This window comes from Physeter macrocephalus, chromosome 11 (genome assembly GCF_002837175.3).
Source record: "Physeter macrocephalus isolate SW-GA chromosome 11, ASM283717v5, whole genome shotgun sequence".
In the NCBI taxonomy this organism is placed as follows: domain Eukaryota; kingdom Metazoa; phylum Chordata; class Mammalia; order Artiodactyla; family Physeteridae; genus Physeter; species Physeter macrocephalus.
In genome coordinates this window covers 6089469-6103801 of record NC_041224.1, presented here as the reverse complement: position 1 = coordinate 6103801, position 14333 = coordinate 6089469, and the positions used below count along the sequence as shown (strand labels likewise).

Below are 14333 nucleotides of genomic sequence, written 5' to 3'. Positions count from 1 at the left end.
GCTCATTACGGCTCATTACCGGGTCCTCTGAGGTCTCCTTCCGGCGCCCTTTCACCCGGGCCCGGGCCCTCGCGCAAAACCCCAGCTGTCCTTCCTTCTCGCGGGCGGCAGAAGCGCTCACCAGCGTTCCATCAATCGCCGTCCACGTTCAGATAACTCCCCGTTTTCCTACGTGCCTAGCTGTTCATCTCGGGCCTCTCCCTCCCAGATCCATACTGTGCAACATCTCCAAACTATCACTAAGCTTATAATACGTCAAAAACGGCTAAAGGTCATCTGAATCAGACTCTTTGATGTCACAAGGATAGGACACACAGACCGTCTGTCGTGCTGGGACTTGACTTTAGGAATGAACCCACCGGGGACTGAGCCGACCCGAAAGCCATCTCAGCAGCGACATCGGCATGAGAATCACAGCATCTCCAAGTCCGAGGTGCTCCTCAGGCTTCAAGGGCGACTGAGACAGAGCTCACTCGGTGCTGCTCAGGACGCCCTGAGCTCTAGGCCTAGGTCACCTGGTTTTCCGGGCCCAAGAGAAGTCTGCTGAGGTCAGTCTTTTCTCCATCCAGTACGGACCCATCTTGTCGGGCAGAATTCCTTGCGGGATAGGCCTCCCTCATTTAGATCCTGTGGTTCAGTCACTGAATCCTGGACAAACACTTGACACCTGGAAAGCAGGTGTGGCACTCGGTATTTATCTCTCTATCTATCCATCTGTCCATCCTTCCTTCCCTCCATCCACCTATGTATCTCCTGGCTCTGCTTCCTCCTGTGTTGATGTCATTCTCAGGCAGATTCTACCCACATGGTCCGAAAGCTGGCCCCCAGTAGCCCTGGAGTTTTATCTATCTCCCTTGCAGAGACCATCTGAAAAAGGTTTCTGTCTGGCCTGACTGGTCCCATGTCGCCCTGTGGTGGGAGTGGTATTGCAAGCACTTAATTGACTGACCCACCAAAATGGTACAGAATGCAAAGGTCCTAAAGAGAAGAACAGTCAGACAAAAGAGCAAGAGATAATCCACTGCACAGGTCTTCATTCTGTTGTAATGAAAACGGTTTTCTCTGTGATATGCAACTGGCATCACAATGTGTCTACACAAATTGCCTCAAACTGTGACAGATATTTCAGTGTGTTTAAAGGCAGTTTCCCATCACACACACACACACACACACACACACACACACACACTGGCTCTTGCAAAAGTGTTAACTTAAAACTTTATTTGGGGACTTCCCTGGTGATCCAGTGGTTAAGACTTCGCCTTCCAATGCAGGGGGTGCGTGTTCGATCCCTAGTCGGGGAGCTGAGATCCCACGTGCCTCACGGCCAAAAATCCAAAACATAAAACAGAAGCAATATTGTAACAAATTCAATAAAGATTTTTTAAAAAAATTTACTTCAAGGGGTGTTGGAAAAGCCTTTTCCCGGGGATGTAAATCAAGTGTGACTTTACTGGATCTCAGAGCAGATCATTCTGATTTTTAACAACTGCATATAAACTGTAGGAGAACTACTCCTCGGCTGGCAGAAGGGATGGAATTGGTTTCCCTGCTGTCCTGCCCAAGGGCCATTTTTTAGACACTACATTCCTTCTTCCGCTTAGAACGGAGAAGCAAAGTTTGCATGGAATGAATGAAACCCAAATGAATTTCCCAAAGGGGGAAAGATAAAAAAGCCTCTGGATTTTGATATACAGTGTGGAGAGTACAGGTCAGGAGAAAAAAAGAGGGTCATTCAAACAGAGATACCCAAGAGGCCTACAAATGTGTCTCATGTTTTGAGCATTACACATTGGAAGGAGGGGAGCTTTGTCGGATACTGATTTATGCACCAGACCACCAAATGTAACTTTGGGGATTTTTTTATTTGTTAGGAGAATGAAATCCAACTAGCCAGCTTTCAATCACGCAGGAACTAACTGTCCCGGTAGGAGTTGCCCAATCCTTTTCCCCACTGGCCACTGGACAATTACATCACCCTGAGGAGAGCACAGGAGAGGAAAGAAAGGGAGGTTTTAAAACATCAGCTCCGGTATCAAGGTAGTAAGTCCACCAGCTAAGATGGGAGCTATGAGCAGAGGGTTTAAAACTCTGCTCAGGCCCACGACCCTTCCATTACTGCAGAGACTGTGAACAACATCCCTTGGGAGGCTGCCTCACCCTTATCAGGAAGGGGGAAGGCCCTGGGGTGGGAAGGGAAGGGTGGCCAGAGGTTGTGATGTCGAAAGGAAATAAACCCTTCCAGACAAGAAGGCAAAAGAGGACTCCATTACCCTGGCGACTAAGAGTTCCTGAGGCCCTTTACATTGCTTAAGTTTGGGTAAGGTGTCTTCTTTCTGAAAAGTGCACCAGATAATAATGTTATCTTCTTAAAATAATGTTTAATTACTTAACGAAGAATGAATATATTCTTTTCAATGTTCATACAATACGAATTACAGGCATACCTCCGTTTGTTGCACTTTGCTTTACTGCGTTTCACAAATATTACTTTTTGTACTAATTGAAAGTTGATCAAGCAAGTCTATCGGCACCATCTTTTCAACAGCCTTTGCTCACTTCCTGTCTCTGTGTCACATTTTCGTAACTCCTGAAACCTTTCCAACGTTTTCCTTATTATTACACTTGTGGTGGTGATCTGTGATCTTTGATGTTTTTACCCTCACTGCGGCTCGGGTGAGAGTGAGCATTTTTCAGCAAGAAAGTATTCTTCATTAAGGTACGTACATTGCTTTTTTAGACATAATGCTATTGCACACTTGACGGTATAGTCTAAACATAACTTTGATATGCACTGGGAAACCAAAAATTTCATGTGACTTGCTTTATTGTGACACTGACCTTGTGGCAGTGGTCTGGAACTGAACCCACATCATCTCCAAGGTTTGTCTCAGCACAGGATTAAACTGTATGTATTGTTCCTTCTGCACTTTTTCACATAGACATATATCTTATAAGTCTTTCCACGTGAACACTATAAGTCTACCTTATTCTCTTTTACTGCTGCATTTTATTCTGTAATATTGGATATATCACAATTTATTTCCCTAATTATGGACATTTAAATGCTTTCTAATTTTTGGCCATTATAAACCATGCTGCACTGAAAATCCTTATCAATGCTTCTCTGTACACATGTGGAAAGAATCCTCTTGGACAGAAACATAGAAGTAGAAGTGGTGGTTCAAAGAATACAGACACTTTTACTTTCGATATATACTCTCAAGTTGACCTCCAAAAGACTATACCATTTTATACTCCCTCAACATTGAAAGCAACAGAATTTTTTTAACTTTCCAATCTAATGGGTAAAACATGATCTATCATCATTACTTTGACCTTTGTTCATTATTTACTGAATAAGCATCTTTCTGCATGTAAATTAGTCACTTTTACTTAGATCAGTGACCGGACTGTTTATATTTTTGCCTACCTTTCTACTTTTTTATTTTTCTTATTTATTTTTATGAGCTCTTTATGAATTCTAATCTCTATTATGTAGCTTGAAAATATTTTATCCCAGACTGTGGCTCATGTTTTATATACCTCACTGTATTAAAGCTTAGGATGTCTAATATAGCCTTTAAAAAAAAAACTGTATCCTGTATGGGTTCTGGGTTTTACATCTTGCTTAAAAAAGACATTACCCATCTAAGAGTTACAAAATTTCTATTTTTGCTAATATTTTTATAGTTTTACTCTAGGTTTAGCTCTTTAATCCATACAAAGTCTGTTTTTGTATTTATGGTGAGATTGAAATTTCCTTTTCTTCTTATTATCCTGACACTGTTTATTGAATAGGTTCTCACTTATTCATAATTTGAAGTGTTACTTTTGTATTAGATACTAAATTCCTACGTAAACATACATGGATCTATTTATAGGCTCTTTGTTCCATTGATCTATTTCTCTAGTGTCAACAACACTCTGTTTTAATTGTTAACATTTTAAAGTATGTTTTGATATAAAATAGGATAAATCTCCTATCACTGGTCACCCTTTTTCAATAAACTTTTGATTAATCTGTGCATTTTCTAGTCTATATAAACTTGCAGATCAGCTTGTCAAGTTTCATAAGATATCCCCTTGCAATTTTTCTTAGCATCGCACTGAATTAGTGGATTATCTGGGGGAAGAACTGACACCTTCACAACTCTGAGTCTACCATCCAACGCAGCATGTGTCTGCTTATTCAAGTTTTCTTTGGTCCTTCAATACAACGTTATGGTTTTCTTCATATTAGGTTTATTTCTAGATTTTTTTTCTCTTGTAATTAAAATATGTTCATGGCGTCCTCTAATTGTTTGTTGATAGCACATTGGATTACTAATTTTTCATCTATTCATTCAGCAAGTATTTGTTAAACGCTCACTATGGGGGACACCCTGCAACCCTAACTCTACTGTAGGTATACAGACAAATTATTGATTTTTGTATTGTTGAAACATAAACTGAAGCATATTAAAACCCTTCAGAGTTTACTTAAGCAAAAGTCAATTATAATGGAGCTGCCAATCCATCAAGGGTTAGGAGCGCTCCACCAACAGGAGCCCGGAGACTTTTACAAAGAAGACACGTCAGCAAAGCCAACACAGTATGTGATTGGCCCGGAGCGGCGCCTTCCTTGTTTGGAAAAGCCTGTTGGCTGTTCTGGCTCCCTCACTGCCTTAGGCCTCGGTTTGCCACCTGAGTCTCGTGGCCTCTTCGCTGAATTCATTTAGCAGCATTGTTCATCTCTCTATGAAAAGCTTCAGAATGAAGTATCAATGAGTACATTTTAATAACCAAAGCAAGTGGATACATAGGCCAGAAAGTTTAAAGGAAAAGCAAAATGGTTAGAAGACCTCCTTGAGTACATTTTCAACCGCATTTCTAGAGTCTTCTATAGAGAGAACAGCTTCTCTTGTTCTGTTTATGTGTTTTGACTCCACAATTCTGAGTGACTCAGACGTCAAAAGACAACTCGGTTCTGGAGGAGGGGCCCCCGCGGGAGCTGCTGCTGTAATTTAGAGGATGAGCCTCAAATTATGAGGCTTGGATGACACAAAACGCCAAAAGAAGCTGGGAAGCCATGTGAACCGAAACTACAGGTTTGCACTGTTTCCATCTCTCTGCCTTCCCTTCCCCGTCTGCAGCCCCTGCCATCCACACCGCACACCCTCCAGCTAAGCTTTCCTATTGCGAACGATCAGAGACACAGGATTTGCAGAAAAGCCCTAGGCATTTCCTCTGCTCCCAGCCCTGCAGACAACTGCATCCTGGTTTGAGACCCTCGTTACCGCCAACGGTGAAACGAATAAGCGTATCTGATGTGTGAAATTTGAGTAAAAGAAAATTACAAAATAATAGATAAAAACAAAGAGGTGCATTGTTGCGCATTTGTGAAGGGCGTCACCAGATGAATAACTGGCCTTTAGATTTTTTTATATCATGAGGCTTGAACAAGAGAACAATAACAAAGGATTTACCACCCCCCTCAAAAAAAGTGATCAGGACAACCTCTGCAAAAGATTTTTAATCCTCGAATAATTCAGAACCCAGAGTCTGCTGAAGCTAAATTCCAGCAGAGACAGAGACAGAAGTGCATTTTTCACTACAAAAATTTCTAAAAGAATCAACTGACAAAGTTTCAACCCAAGTGGCTAAAGGAGAACTTTTCCATTGGGTTTATTGTATGCCGGGCAGTGTTACTTCAAACGGACTCCGGGCATTTAGTTCTGATTGCTGGGTGGGTGTGCTTTGTCCTTTTTTTTTTTTTTCTACAGCTGATGTCAAGTCCAAAGTGGCTTGAGACGGGAGAATGACCTCTTAGCCATCCTCTCACCTTCATAAAGTCCTTTTTTTCCCCTCAGCATTTTTATTCTTTAATAGCATTTCACCTGACTACAGAAGTAATGCATATACACTGTAGACATTTTGGAAAATACTGAAAATCACAGGGAAGAAAAGGTTAAATCATTTCTTTTTCCAGCACCCATCAATAACCACTATTAAGATTTTAGTGTTGAGTCTTCTAGCCTGTCCTTCTCAACGTATATATTATATTCTTCACAAAAATGAGAACGTGCCACTTTTGCTTTTTCATAAACCATTGAAAATACCATCATGGTTGCAATTAGATCCCATCCCTTGATGCGCCATAATTTTTTCAACCCATCCCCTCGTACGGAGCATTTGGGTTTTTCTTGGTGGCTCTTTTAAGCATGGAGTTCACGGTTAAAGATGTGAACAATACATATAAAGTGTATCTTAACTCACCCCCACGTGACACTTCCAGCTCTGTGACCAAGAACCCTCCTGGGGCACAGACCTGATGGGGAAAAAATGACAGGAATATATTTTACACACTTTGCGGGGAGTTGGCTCAATTAGAAGGTGGCGCCCTTATTAAAATGTCAACAGCTCGTTGACTACATGTACAGGGAAACAACCCACCAAAGAGGAAAACAATTCTTCTTGAGCCCTCAACTCATATACACTATGAAAGTGCTCTTTTCCCTAAAACAGTGCAAGGCAAGGTCACTTGAACCTCTACATCCCTTTTAAATGCAATGACCTCCAACATTTGAATGTTCCCCTCCAATAATGGCACCTCCTCCATAAACCCCCACCTGGGCCACGTCTTAGCCCAGACCCCGTCCCCACCGGATCCGCTCTTGTTTGTGACAATCTTCAGTTGCTGCTGCGTCAGGGCGATTTGAAAGAACCCCTCTTTATCTCCACCCCCATTTTCCCTTCCGCAAGAGTCCCTGTCTGATTCAACTCTGGTACCTCCACGCAGTAGGCGCCCAATAAATATTCGTCGAATGATTCTTTCAAGGCACCTGGGTGAGGGCCCCGGGCGCTTTTTCTGCGTTTAGGTCTCTCACAGGCTGGAGGCCACAGTTCAGCAAAGCCAGGGCAAGGTCAGGGGGCCCGGGAAGGCAGCTTTCAAGTTGAGTAATGAAAGGCGATGTTAATTACCGACATGGGCCATTTAGAAGGAAGAAAAATGCTATCTCTTATTAATTTTGCTGAAATGGACACACTCTTGTCAGTGGATAATGGTTAACAAAGCCGTTCCTTTCTGAAGACAGAGCAGGAAAATCTCAGAAAACGAGCTGGGGCCCACAGAGCAGAGACCAACTTCTGCCCCCCGCGTCTGTGTAGGGCTGAGATAACGTGACTTGCTTTTGTTTGGGCTTTTTGTTCCTGTACCAGGTTAGACACAAAGCCATCCACGAGAGGTTAAAAGGTTCATTGGTACCAAGATGTTTAGGAAGGGCTTACAGGGAACCTCAGTCACCACCAGGCTCCCGCTAAGGACACAGGAACCGAGTTCACATTTTACTGTGGCGAGGCGAGAGGTAGAAAGAGAACAGAAATCAGCTTGTGGAATGGGAATGCCTTCTCCTCTTCGTGCGAAGCGCTAATTTAATCAAGAAGAAAGGCTCTGTGGAAGCAGCACTTTCCCTGGGATTTCGGGCCCCTGGATAATCTTGAGCGGACGTGCATAAACGCTTCTCCAACGCCCCGTGCTTTCCATCTGAATGCTGGCTTTGGCAGTTGTGAACTTCAAGTGGACCTATTTAAGCTGATCAGAGGAAACAGGCTGACAGTGAGCTGATTAGAAAGCTCTTAGAGACCCTACTTTAAAGAGGGAATGGAGTTCTTAACTTTTTTTCCATCAGCTTTGCAGAGGGCCTGGGAGCCCGGAATAAACGAGAAAGGATGGGGTTGGGGGGAGGGGAGGAAAGCGTCCATTTTCAAACACGAAGAAAAACAACCTCCTTGCCAGACCTTTGCCAACCTTCCTGTTCTTGTCAAGCTCAGCTTTGAGGGAATGTTTGAAGATAACAAGAAAGGAAATCATGAAATGATACGGCGAGGCCGAGCTAGACTTGAAGAGACAAGTGCAAGCTGTTTCCTTGACCCGGGCTTTTCTGCAGGCTGCCAAAAAGGAACCATCTATCAGACCCATAAATAGGTTAGGAACCTCGGAGTAAAATGCTTCTTTTAACAATAAAAAGATGATATCCCAGTTTGTCTAGAAGACAATGTTACAGCCGTCGTCGGTCGCCTTTTCCATGATACACACGAAGGTGTGCTTTTGTCTCCAGGGATGGAAAAGGTGGGGTTGACGCCTTTCAAAAAGCTGAATGTTTATGAGTGAGGAGTTCTATTTGAGAAATGTTATAAACATATTAACGTTCAGAGGGGACCTTTCCAAACCCCTCCAGGAAAATAGGAGTTGCTGACACGACATACATGCAGAAAAAGATTCCACCGCAAATTCTAAAGAAATGAGTAAGCTGTCTCTTTGCCATCCGCAGAGCCCTTATCAGCAACAAAAAGTCCAGGTTAAGGGTTTGCCCCCAGTTGGCCTAAAATCAAACAGGCAGGTGGGGGGTGGGGGGGGGGGCCCGTGGGAAGAAGCCTGCACATCTGACCGCCTTTAAAACGCGCAGAGTCTGAGCTGCCGTCTGCAGGAAAAGAATAGCCACTTAGGTTCCAGACCTTAAACTGAAAGTGATGTTTACAAATCAGCTCTGAATAAATATCATCCTTCCCGGGAAGAGCTGCAGCCCCAAGTGAAGCCAAATTCGAGAAAGACGCGATGCAGCTCCTACATACACAGAACCGAACTAAGCGGACCTAAAACTGGCATATTTCTCTCACTCTTTCAAAATAGCATGGTGATGTCATGCTTTTCATCGTTCCCCAAAACCAACCACTTCTCCTTCCTGAAAATAGCTTGATACGGTTCTAAAGGAAAAGGAAAGGGGGAGTCCAATATAAAGAAAAAAATTTTAAGTTTAAACCAGCAACTAATAAAAGTCAATCTTTTCTTTCCTGTTTACTCATCTCCCTGACTCTGTGTGTGTGTTACTCCCCAAATCCCTCTGAAATTTGTACAAGAAGGAAAAATTGTCTCCAAAATAATTTACGTAGTCTTACTTCTGAAGCGTTCTCATTTTTGTGAATTTCCCCTTTGTTCTTCACCAGTGAATGCACTGGAGCTGGGGTGAGCCAGATCCTTGTCTTGGAGCCCTTGGAAAATTACAAACGTATTTGGAGGAAAGAGGAGGAAATTAAGGAAACTGCAGTAAATATCAGGGGCTGGGTCGATGGTTGTCTGTGCTGTGTGAGCCTCGGGACACCCGTAAGGCTTTAAACTACAGACTCATAGGACTTGCTGGGGACCCATTAAATCATCTGACTAAAGCCCAGGCATCCGCATCATTCAAAAGGAGCCCGGGTGACTCAGAGACACAGTCAGCTCTGAGGACCGCCGATCAGACTGGGCGAAGACCTGCGTTCCACAGAGCAGGTTCTCACATCCCTCCCTCACACCCTGTCCCACCTCTTACAGCCAGAGCAGAGGCCGGATCTTCCCATAGATTCACCACTTCAGACCCCGCCCCTTAAATAGCTTAGCATCCTCTCCTGCTTCCTTTATTTCTCATAAATTGCTTTAGATCGTCTTTGATCTCAGAGGCGAGCTCCCTATAAAAAGGAGGCAAAGGAACAGAGATGGAGAAAACTTGACCCAAGAATCCAGTAAGATTAGCTAGAAGGACCCCTGCCAGAGATGGAAGCTTTGGGTCAGTGAGTCTCGACTGGGGATAAGCAGAGAGAGAGGGAGGGGGAAGCACTTTGAAATGACACCCGCCACCCAGCTTACGAGACTGTCAGGTACCTGAGGGCTAAACCAGAAAAAAATCCAAGTCCAAAAAGGTGATTTCCAATAATGAAAAGATCTCTCTTTTGGGCGGACTTCTTAACTTTGTCAAGTACTTCTCCTTCTCTGTTTTTATAACAAATTCCATAAATAGCTATACGCTCACACAAGATCTGTTAAGCAAGCGAATTTTAAGATTGCTTTCATTTCCCAGCTTGATTAAGAGCAACACAGGAAAATTTTCATGGGATTATGAAATTGATTTCTAAATACCAGTATGTTTTTAATTTACTTTTTTAATTTTCACTTTCTCAAGCCAAATATCTGTCTGACATTTTAAAAGCTTTACGTCTTTGGGCCACAGCTGACCATGAGAGTGGGGCGTGTTTTCCAATTTCTGTCTCTGGCAGAGCCCCTCCTGCAGCATCATAGCCAACCTGAAAGACACCCTCCGCTGAGGCCATTTCCTCACCTCCCCTGGCATGCCGTGTCTGTTTTTCTCCCCTCACATGTGGCCATGCAGACTGGGTACTTCATCAGACACTTAGATTCTTGTGAAATTACCTGCTACTTTTCCCCCTTCAAATGAACTATCCCTGCTTCTTCTAAGCCCGCCCAGCCATCTGGGTCTCGAGCCTCCCATCCCCCGCTTGGCTTCCTCCGACGCCCTCCAAGTCCCACCAGGCTCCTCCAGGACCGCAGTGAAGCGCCCAGGCCAGCAGGGACGAGGACAAACAGTGTCGTGCAGACTTCCGGTGACTTGAAAGGTCAGAGGAGGGCGGGTTCCCTCGCCACAAGCCCACCAGGGAGACCTCAGTGGAGGAGGCGGGTCCTGACCTTGCGTTCAAAGGGCAGATTAGGACGGGGGAGAGGAGACGGCAGCTTTGGACAAGAAATCTTCCAGCTTTGCTGCACAACAGCCCTAGGACGGGACAAACGTGGGGCGGGGCAGGGGTGCCACAGGGGGACAAAACAATTAGAAGGCTCTTCCGCCGGAGAGCTGGGTCTGTAGGAGACCCCTAGAGATAAAGCTGGAAAGAAAGGGGGGCTGAAAAGCCGGTGAAGCTCAGGGCTAAGCCAAGGGCCTTGGCAATCCTCAGAAAGGCAACTGAGAGGCCGCTCTTGGATTCTGAAGGACAGAGTGACGTTGAGGCTGTCTGAGCTGGCGGCCGTGTGCCTGAAGGGGCCGGGGGCGCGCTGGGGTAGTGAACACGGATCTGGGTGTGAGGCGACGGCGGCCCAGCCGAGGTTTGTTGATAAGCGCGTTGCCCAGGACGGAGTCGAAAGTCTCGCTAAAGTCGAGCTAGATGAAGTCTGTCCATTGCCTTGAACCCAGCAGGCCAACCTAGGTCTCCAGGGAGACAGAAAGTTCATCTGACGGGTCTTGTTTCTGCAGCCAGGTGAGTCCTCTCTCGTCTCTCAGAATACACGTGCGGATCTGATGATCGTTCTCCTCCTCCCACCGCTAGGAGGACCTTCCCGACAGAGTCACCTAAAAATATTCGAATCACGGAACGTTAGGACTCGACACAGCCTCAGGAATTGGGTGGCTCCTGTGACATGTGGCTTTGCACTGAGAGCCACCACGTGCCCGGAGCTGTGCCGGATCACAGCGGAAGCACCTCCCACAGAGCACACCACCAGCTCGTGCAACTCCTTCATTTCACCGACGGACAGACCAGATGCAGAGACACTACATGACTCGCTCGCCATCACACAGAGGTTAGAGAGCCAGGTTAAAGATGCAGGCAGACGAACATACACAAGGAGATTTCATTTTTATATGTACCAAGTGGAGAGACTGTATATTTATAACCTCCCTGTCTACTTCTTTTGTGTGTGTGTGTGTGTGTATATATATATATGTATATATGTACACACATATATAGGTGTGTATGTATGCGTATATAAATATATATGGGTATGTATGCAAAAAGCTCTATGGTAGCTGAGATTATCAAAGAGTTAATACGTATACAACCTAATTTGGCATCCAGACAATGCAGATAGGGAAGCTTCCCTTTGATTCAGTGACTTACGGAAAAAATATGAATGATCTTTATCACTGGGCTTCCTGTGTAGACGTCGCCTGGGAGCGGAAGGGGCGGCCTTTTAAGTAGCCCTCGCGTTTATTGTTAATATCGCGCTTATTCACACTCTGAGCGCCCCCCAGCCCCAAGCACAAGTCACTACAAAGCACTCCACTCTCAGGATTCACTTTCCCATCCCGGGATGTTTGCACTTAAAACAGGCAGGACCTGGTGGCTTTGGGCACACCAGGGGCAGCCCTGCTGATTTAGGCGTGGTGGCTTGTTTCCACGGTCTCCAAGCCTCTCCGCTCACAGGAGGCCTGCGGATTTGGCTTTATCTGTGGGGCAGGACCCAGGCCCTGCCAATCTACCTCCCTTCCCACAGACTGAGAAGATTTGAAAAGCCATTTAGTAATAACTCGATCAACCAATTTTCCTCACCCGTGGGCCTCAGTGAAATTGCCTGAATTTCTCCCCTGGGTGTGGGTGTGGGTGTGGGTGTGGGTGTGGGTGGTGTCTGGCGGGGACTCCGGTGGCACCTGCGTGGCAGGGCGCTGCTGGGAAGGGCCTGCAGCTGGCAGGGCTCAGGCAGGGGCCCCGGAGGCCGAGGGAAAAGGGTTAGTTGTGATTTCGCTGCAAGTCAGACCAAACCTAGAGGTGAAAAGACGATCAACACAGCCACAATGTTGAGACTCCTGAAATGGAAACCAGCTGTCTCTGAAGGAAACTCTGGCTGCCCCTCCGTACCACGGGCGGCCGAGGATTAGGGTTGGTTGGTGAGAGAGAGACCCAGAGACCCAGAGACACTGGGTGATTAAGCAGGCTTCCTGGGAGGAGAGCAAAGGTGGACGGAGAAAGAGTAAAGGGAAGAAACAAAGAAAGAAGAAAGCAATTCTGGAGAAGAAACGCTCAAGTTTGCTTACAACAGAACCTCTAGCTATGTGAAGGAACAATCTGGAACCTGGTGACTGTGATCCCTTAAAGATCTGGGAGGGATCAATATAATTCCAGCCAGATTCTAAAGAAATTTGGTCAGGTATTAAAAAAAGGGTCTTTGGCAGCGTGGGGCCAGCTGGAGGCGTGTTCAACTGAGATGCATATGGTTTGGATGATTTTCAGCTGAAACGAAAATTTAGGCTTTCAAGATCTACTTAAGAGATTTTTTTTTTTTAACCATCCCAAAATATAGCTTAAAGAGTAGAAAAACAATTGCACCAGGGGAAACAAACAGAGGAGGGTTAAGAGAGAAAATGGGGAGAGAGAACACGATGGTAAGCATGAGTGAGGCTACAAAACTTTCCCCAGGGAAGCCCTGGGTTTCGTTTGTAATAGTTAATAAATCTTTCTATATCAAAAGAGCTCTGATAAATTAGGAGTTTGGGATTAACGTGTACACACTACTATATATAAAATAGGTAAACAACAAGGACCTACTGTATAGCACAGGGTACTATACTCAATATCTTGAAAGAATCTATAATGGAAAAGAATCTGAAAAAGCATATATATGTGTGTATAATTGAATCATTTTGCTATACACTTGAAACTAACACAACATTGTAAATTAACTATACTTCAATTTTTAAAAACAGACTTAAATTTTAAAAAAAAGAATCGAAGCACACACACACACACACACACACACACACACACACACACACACAGAAAAAAGAGCTCTGAGTACAAAAACTTTACAGAAGCAGGAAGCGTTCAGGAGTTGGAGAACGTCATCTCCAGTGTGGTCCTAGTCTTAGAAGAGAGAGGTTACCTTGTGGACACCCAGGATAAGGCCCCAGTTCACCTCCAATCCCAGAGGCAAACCAGGCAGCCCTCGCTGGTGACACCCTTGCCAAGTGGCACCATAGTCCAGAATGAGATGTGTGTGCACGCAGCCATGACTGCCGCGCGCGATCTCCCAGGACAAGGGGGAACAGGCTGCCTTTGTCCTCTTGTGACAGAGGGTCACAGAAACAAGGAGCCAGGGGTGAGGAAGGAATGGAGGAAAATTATATGTTTGAAGGCAGAAGATGGAGACTCCGACAGCAACGATGAACATTAAAGAAAGGGGGGGAGAATACAGATCTAGAATTTCTAAATTACCCTTGGCTCAAAGGTCTGGTTTACCACTGAAACAGTATAATTATAAAGTTGGCTTAAAACAGACCAGGGATCTAGTTACTAATTTCTTACGAGCAAGAGCATCAAAACCCTTTCTGCTGGTAGCTGGTCTCTTGACAAAAACCTTGTGTCTCATCCATGATGTGACCTCTAGGGAGAACTGGTTTGAATCAGGGGGATCTATGAAGCGGTGTGCAATTGTGGTCTCCCTTCTCAGATGTCGACCGGAGCAGGGGAGAAAGTGAGGGCTGGAATTGTCAGGACAACTTGTGGGGGCGGGGGCGGGGCGGGCGGACATTTTACATAAATGCTCCCTTGTCCTGCAGTATATAGGCTAAGTGTGTCAGAAAATGCAGTGGGAACCCTCTGGTGCATTTGAGAAAAATGACCAGAAACATTCCGGTTGTGTTCATGTTTTTGGACCAGGTTCTGCTTGGCCTCTAAAAGGGAATTCTGGCCTGGTTACAGCCTTAAATGGGTGCTCAAATCCCTTGAATATTCATTGCAGAAATGCTTTCATTCTT

The 14333-nt window shown here is 45.1% G+C and overlaps 1 long non-coding RNA gene across 1 annotated transcript in view; it reads right to left on the bottom strand.

Annotated features, from left to right (window-relative positions):
* The window catches only part of LOC129392503 (uncharacterized), a 28806-nt gene extending 22283 nt beyond the window's left edge, over positions 1–6523 (bottom strand). Inside the window, exon 1 of the long non-coding RNA XR_008618464.1 lies at positions 6259–6523. This is a non-coding gene — a long non-coding RNA (uncharacterized lncRNA). The remainder of the gene's footprint in view (positions 1–6258) is intronic.
* Between the last annotated feature and the right edge of the window lie 7810 nt (positions 6524–14333).